This window comes from Cornus florida, unplaced genomic scaffold, assembly GCF_030987335.1.
Source record: "Cornus florida cultivar Cherokee Brave unplaced genomic scaffold, ASM3098733v1 CherokeeBrave_3.0.0_Hap2_Chr01, whole genome shotgun sequence".
Lineage (NCBI taxonomy): Eukaryota > Viridiplantae > Streptophyta > Magnoliopsida > Cornales > Cornaceae > Cornus > Cornus florida.
Genome location: NW_026775571.1, coordinates 87,378,978 through 87,383,978, shown reverse-complemented (window position 1 = coordinate 87,383,978; position 5,001 = coordinate 87,378,978). Strand labels below are relative to the sequence as shown.

At 35.1% G+C, this 5,001-nt stretch overlaps 1 pseudogene; it reads left to right on the top strand.

Moving 5' to 3' along the window:
* Positions 1-328: 328 nt before the first annotated feature.
* On the top strand, positions 329-427 carry LOC132283218 (small nucleolar RNA R71; annotated as a pseudogene).
* Positions 428-5,001: the final 4,574 nt, after the last annotated feature.

Here is a 5,001-nt window from a genome sequence, read left to right as displayed (position 1 = left end):
AGAATGGTTAGGGAAGGAAGATACTTGATTTGCCGAGTTTTGGTTGATCAAAAATTGATCAAACCTTTGAGATAATGATTTCATTTTAGCGGTAATTTCATTAGAGTGGTCGACTTGATGTAAACCAACACTCTTCCTACCACTAGAATTTCTACCATGATTTGAAGATAGAGTACGATGCAAAGAATTTTCACTCATGCTCTCATAAAGACTCCACCCGTTATCCTCATGCCTATCAATGTAAGAGCCACCCATGGAAGCATCAACCATGCCTTTGTAATTGTCCGATAAGCTCTCAAATAAATATTGACCTAATTGTCATTTGGGCATGTCATGATGTGGACACTTCCTAAGCAATTCATTAAAGCATTCCCATGCCTCATGAAATGTTTCTCCATCCCCATGTGAAAATTCTCAAATTGAGGTTCTCATGGCATTGGTCTTAGAGACCGGATAGTACTTCTTTAAGAACTCTTATTGCATTTCCGCCTAAGATTGTTAAACTAATATTTTGCCTTATCTTTAAGGGTGAATGGAAAAAGTTTAAGCCTTAAGACCTCTTCCGGCATGTCCGTGTATTTTACGGTGGAACATACTTCAAGAAACTCATCCAAATGCTTGTAAGGTTATTCATTTGGAAGTCCATGATAATTAGGAAGCATTTGAATGGTTTGTGGCTTAATTTCATAGTGGTGTGCTCTAAACGGTGGCAATTGAATGCATGTGGGTGTATTATATTCATTAGGCACATAGTGATCTGTTAAAGTGAGGGGAGGATTACCAATTGGAGGTGCAACATGGGCACCTTGGTTGCCTTAAATGATAGGAGGTGGTGGAGCACAGATTGGCCTTGGCATTCCCAATGGAACTTAGCCTTGTTGTTGTGGTAGATGAACATATGGCCTTGGCATGCCTAATGGAACTTGCATGTTATCATGATGCACATTGGGGTGGAGGATACCTTGTTAGTCTATGTGACCAAGGTCCTCCACATGGTCCTTATTGTGTCCCTCCATTGATGAAATGGATTGACTAGAACTACCTCTCCCCTAGGGTTTCGAATAATAGATTCAAGATGAAAATTTAAAGGGACAAAAGTGGGTCTCAATAATCTAAGACCATGCATGCACAATACAACACAACAAGCAATAACAACAAACACTTCACCTTCACAATAAATCAATAATTAATAAACTTCATCCACATACAATGTTCTCATACTCCCATACTTTAACAATATGTAAGAAAAGTAAATTGCCTCCACGCGGGCTCACGATTTATCTAAGAATTGAATTACAAGCCTCCACGCGGGCCGACGATTTAACTAAGGGATGAGTAAAGAAAAGCTCATAAAGGTCCTTTAGCACTTCAACTCTAAAATTTTTTTAGCTTAGCTTAGCAATTTTTTTAGATTTTTAGCATTTTTCCTTTGCTTGCTTAGCTCCTTTGCTTGTTTCCTCGCTCAATGCTCTTTGTCAATCAAGAACAAACACAATAAGTAACAAAAATTGAAAACAAAGTAAATACACGATCAAAAGAGTATTAATTCCTAATTGATTCCACAAATATGACGTTGCCAATCAATCAATCCCCGTCAACGGCGCCAAAAACTTGGTGTGTCGTCAATTCAAACCCAAAGTTTATGCTTATGTGGCCAAGTTTTATATTTAGAAATTGCCACTACTACCTTTCACTAAAAATATAGCTAGGGTGAGTAGGGATCGTCCCAAGGGATTGAGTGTCGTATTAGGTTGAGGGATCAAAATTAAGGTTAGTAGGTTGAGTGATCAAATAGTGGTTGGTTGGTTGAATTAAACTAGATGCAAATTAAACTAAAGTAAGTAATAATGCAATAGAGAGAATAAAAGAGAGAGAGATCTTGGGGTTTAGAGATCACCACTAAGCATAGCTTTTCTACACCTTGAATGAATGATTAATGAGGGGAAGGGCATGTATTACAACAAATAGTGTGTGCGGTTGTTTCAATAAGCATGGATGACAAATTAAGCATATATTGTCTAAACAACATGGTGGATAGCACAACATATCAAATTAAGCCATTAATCCTTTCTTTAAGCTCGCAATCCAAACACATCACAAGGTTAGAGATACATGTTACTTGCTTTTCATAAGTATGGAACATCAACAACAAACATGGATTGTCCTCCCATTTAATAACTACTCTACAACTAAGCTAATGACATGAAATTAAACTAATTAAACTAAGGAAGAGGTATAATCCATCAAGAAATGAGTATGAACCATCAAATAAATCACAAGAACATGACATAAAGCACTATGTCTTGACAATCTCTAGATCTATAACATCAACACACATAGACATGCATTAATAGCACAAGAAATAGAGATAAACACATGAACATCTATTCTAGCATACATAGACATATGGATAGAATGAAATGATCAATTGGAAGTATTAAACCACATAAATCATTGAATAAACATGATCTATATATATAAAAGTGTCAAGATATGAATCACAATACAAATCCCCTCAAAAATACATATATCAAGAAGTAGAAAGCATGCTTAGGTCTAACTCTAACCCCAAGAGTATGTCTAGCCACTCATGAATGATGTCCTCTAACCCTCAAGGGCAAGCTTCATGGAAGAAATTTGTTTTTTGGTTAATGAAGAGTTGATTTTAAAGGAAAACCAAACTCCCAAGGCCTCGTGCCAGACCTCAAGGATCGAGCACCATCATTCAAAGCTTGAGCCTTAAGTACCTAAAGCTCAAGCTTGGTACCTAAAGCACGAGTCCTAAGAAGCTTGGATCAAGCAATGTCCTCTTCTTTGCTTCCTCACGAAGAGTTCTCTAAGGTATGATATGATATAAGATGATATAATATGATCTTTTTTATTTTACAAAAAGTAATCCTTATCCTTATATAGGTAGGTCAAATGACACCCAAAATAAGCTGGGGTCGTATAGCAAATATTCTCCAATGATTGGATAAGGGATAACTTTTTGTGAGCTGGAAATTTAACTTTTTCGCACCGGAGGAAGTTTGATCGATCGAACCTTGGACTTGGATCGATCGAATATGGCTGAGATCTATCGAACTGAAGTTGGATCGATCCTCAATGGCGGCGCCTTTTTGGATAAAAACAAATCTGAGATATTTTGAAGATATTTTTGAGGAAAGGACAAAAGTAGTTGGTAGGGTGGTACAACTGGATAAGATCAGTCATTTGGATAAGGACAAGAATGTTCGATCGATCGGAGAAGGAAGTTGGATCGATCGAACTTTTGAGATCTTTGAACAAGGACAAACATGGCTCAGATCTATCTTGAAGTGCTGAGATCGATGAAAGTTGGATCGATCGAACTTTTCTTGAGATCGATCGAAGTTGCTGAAATTCCACCGTTTGCTTCATTTTGCTCCTTTCTTTGATTCATCCCAGAATTATTTCAATTACGCTCTTATTTGGCTGAGTTAGCTTGTTTTGGGGATAAGTACCTAAAAATGGAAATAACATGAAATCAATACAAAACGGTAAAATAAGATAGATAAAAGTCCTAGAATACCTAAGCTTAAGGGGTTTAAATACGCACTTTTCAGTGCTCATCATGGCGGACGACAACCTACCACAATTCTAAATGGGATTGGGATTTTTGTTTAAGTTATGTTTTGTATGAGGAGTTTAAGTCCTTTGTAATGTTTTAAATGTAACTTTTAAACATGTAAATTTTGTAAGCTTTGTGTTCTTGTTAAAGATTGGTGAATGATCATGTATAAATATGTTGATATAAATCTTAGGTGAAAGTTGTAATCTTTATTCATCAATCTTGCATGAGTATGGGATGGACCTGCTCAGTTTTAAAGCTCTATTGTAGATTTTTATTCATTCCCAGGTTTATGGCATTTTCTGTAGAATTTCTAACTCGCAGGACCATTTCGGTCGGCCGAAATGAGTACTTCGGTCGACCGAAAATGTCCAGAGACTCCAGTTACTATTCAGAGCATAACCGGCCGACCGACCGAAATGAGCACTTCGGTCGACTGGTGCATGTGCTATTTCGGTCTGCCGAAACACCACTTCGGTTGACCAGTTTGCTGCTGGTTGCTCACTTTGTTTTCTCCTTCCAGTACAGTTGTCCACGAGTCTTGGAAAGTCGTTTAGGAACTTTGTTGATCATATTTTGTATTTATTAATATAATAACCTTGGACTTAATGGCGTGGACTTAGGTGGACCTCTGGTTCGAGTAAAGACCCAGTTAATGGTTCGGACCTACGGGTTCGGGTCGTTACATCATTAGAAAATGCAAAATCCAAAAAGTTTCCAACTCCTTTTATGTATTCTTCGCTCACTCTTATATTACCGAACACACAAAAAAAAAAAAAAAAAAAAAAAAAAAAAAAAAAAAAAAAAAAAAAAAAGTTAACTCGCTAAACATGTGTTATAAGCTTATAAACCATATAAAATGGAAGGAAAATGTAATACCCCTAATTTTAAAAAAATAGTCTCAGCATTTTAATTATTGTTTTATTTCATTTTTGTTTGATTATTTGCATATTTGCTAATTGTTTAAATTGTTTATTTGTTTATTTGTTTTAATTGTATATTTGATTTACTTATGTGTTTATTTGAAATACTTATTTAATTGAATTCTGTGTTAGATAAGGTTAGTTGTTTTTCTTGTATTAAAATGGTTAGGAAATTAAATGTCTTAAATATTGTTTTGTTTTATGGTATTTAATTTAATTTTAATTCATTTTATTTTAGGGTATTGGGTTGTAGTCATGGGACAACCAATTGGGTTCCATGGACTACTTGGATAAGGAGTTTAATGGGTATGGATCATTACCCTATGAATATATATAGTTAAATAATATATATATATATTGAGGAAAAGTCCTTTGAAAATAATCTAGGGTATTTATTTTATTTAATAAAAATAATATACATAGATTTACGTAACTTATGTTTTTAGTTACCTTTTTATTATTTTTATTATATTTTATTTTTATTATTTG